The sequence below is a fragment of the Triticum urartu genome, chromosome 2A (assembly GCF_056163025.1).
Source record: "Triticum urartu cultivar PI428250 chromosome 2A, HENAU_Tu73, whole genome shotgun sequence".
Lineage (NCBI taxonomy): Eukaryota > Viridiplantae > Streptophyta > Magnoliopsida > Poales > Poaceae > Triticum > Triticum urartu.
In genome coordinates, this window is record NC_141874.1 from 431003747 (window position 1) to 431006291 (window position 2545).

The 2545-nt window shown below is 47.9% G+C and overlaps 1 pseudogene; it reads right to left on the bottom strand.

Annotated features, from left to right (window-relative positions):
* Window positions 1-357: 357 nt before the first annotated feature.
* LOC147985349 (uncharacterized) lies at window positions 358-1515 on the bottom strand (annotated as a pseudogene).
* Window positions 1516-2545: the final 1030 nt, after the last annotated feature.

The window sequence follows — 2545 nt, forward strand, 5'->3', positions numbered from 1 at the left end:
ACCGTGAGGGCGTCGAGCTCAGCCAAAGAAGAAGCACCGCTGAGCACGTCCGGTGCCGGAGCCAGTGCAGGAGCAGGTGCGGGAGCAGGTGCAGGAGCCGGTGCGGGAGCAGGTGCAGCTGCAGGTGCTAGTGCAACGCTAGTTTTGCGGCAGCTACCGCTGTTGCGACTGTCTCAGATGATTTCTTTTCAACCGCAATCTCAACCTTCTTGTCGATGTTTTCTTCAGTTAACCTCCATCTTTCCTTTCTCTCCTCTGTGGTCTCACAGTAGTACTTCTTCCACGTGGCGCCGTCTCTGACACCGTGCACGCGTCCATACGACGGCCGAGTCTCCACCGGGAGTCTTTTCAATATGTTCAACGCCCGGTTTAATGGAGTGTCCCACTTGGGCCTCGCCAACGCCTCAGACGGCGAGTCGCTTTCGGCCGCAATCCTGTGCTGCTCTCTCTGCAAAAGGCACAAGGATTGTTTACAAATATGACTAACATGCACTCGAATTGATCAGAAACTAAAATTACTAGCAGTCTCATGAACTCCGTTGTGATCGCGTTCTTCTCGATAACCTTCTTCACTTGGTCCCAACGGTGTCGGGCCGTGAGGACGTCACGCTCCTGTGGGACGGTGAACTCCACCAAGGGGTCTGGGATGCCCAGACTCGCGGCTTCCGCATCCTCCTTGGCCCATATGGACCTCTTCCCGCTGTAACCACGACTTCCGAGGTGGTGGCACCCAATGTTCTTCTGTTGAAGCCCCTTCATGTACTTCAACTTTTTTTTGGCAGCTTCGGCCTCGCAAGCCACCTTGAATATTTCAAAGTGCTCTGTCGTGATTGTCGGATTATCCTTTACAATCTCGGAGTAGGGTTCCTTTTCGTTGACGATCCGATATTTCACCCTTGCTTTCCAGGCGGCCAACGCGTCGCTAAACTTGCTCATGGTGTGTTTGTTTATCTTCTTCATTGTCGGGTCCTTATCTGGATCTTTATAATCCTTTTCATTTCGGCCCGGGAACAAGAATATCTGGTGCAGCTTCTTTAGGAGCGAGGGCCTCATATTATATATCTTGTTTAGTTTCTCATCATTGATGGTGGCGGTTGTCTGTATGATGCAGCCTATTTGATTGTCGTAGCACGCGCGTGCTTCCCCAGGCGCGTTTGGCTCAAAATTGTCGTCGTCCACCTCTATGACCACCAGTCTAGTAGTCCTAAGCTTGTTAGGAAGCCATCACCTCTTTGCTTTCGGTTCTATACCGGCTCTGCTAGTCTCGGCGCAGGTCTCAGTCTCTGGGCCGGTCTCGATGTCGGTCTCAGTCTCAGCGCCAGTCTCGATGCCGGTCTCAGCCTCAACGCCGGTCTCAGTCTTAGTGCCGGTCTCGATATCGGTCTCAGTCTCCGATGTCACAGGTGGACCCAGCAACATCAACTGTTGATCGCCGGCTTCCCTCAAAAATTCCTCTGCCGCCAGGTAGATGTTGTGGCAGTCACCAGAACCCTGTCCTTCATCATTGCTAGCCATGTTTCCTACGACTAAATGTAGTCAATTAATTCTAGACCTAATAAAATGAATAATGACATAAAAAGGGCCTATGCTTTGCAGGAACGTTGACTCCTTCCCAGTGTGGCAAATCATGGGCACTCGATATGTCCTAGTTTGTAGCACAAGTCATGTCGAAACTCATGGAAAATTTTAGCATGACCTTTGCTAAAAAGTGGACAAATCGAGCACCTGAAATTTGCTGGAACTGAAATGAATCAAAATTCCGGCAAAACATAGGACACCCGCGCTTCATTCATTGGAAACAACAAAAGGCCACATGGGCACAATCGAACCACACTTAATGAAAAGATATAACATGACTAACCGGGCCACAATCGAACCACACTTCCCTGGAAACAACAATAAATGTCTAGGAAGGATCATCTTTCAAATAAAACTTGCCTAAATTCTTTTCCTATAAAAATAGTGGTCTTTTCAAAAATCAAAAACCTTTGCAAAATGACCTCACTAAACACTTCTCTGCCTAGGACAGAACCCAAATTCTGTTCTAGCTATTCCTCTCTCTCTCACACACACACACATTATTTTCTCTAACGCTCCTCTGCCTAGGACAGAACCCAACTAAATTGCAAAGGAACTCCATTTATCTAACCCTTCTCACCTAATGCTCTAAAATAAATTTTTCCTCTAACCTAGCGAACCTAGTTAACCTAGCTTGTTAACCTAACAAACCCAATTAACCTAGCTATTTAACCTAGTTAGTTAACCTAGCTAGTTAATCTAGTTTACCTAGATAATTAACCTAATTAGACTAGTTAACCTAACTAGTTCTCTGTCAAAGCCCTAACTAAATTTTTGCACTAACCTAGATAATTAACCTAATTAAACTAGTTAACCTAGCTAGCTGGTTCTCTGTCCAATGTTTGTGCTATGCATGAGAGAGAGAGAGGAGGGGTGGGGGCTTACAGAGGATGGCTCCGGTCGTGGTGAGGGAGGCAGTGGTGGCGAGGGAGGCAGGGGCGTCTCCGGTGACGGCAAGGGACGCAGT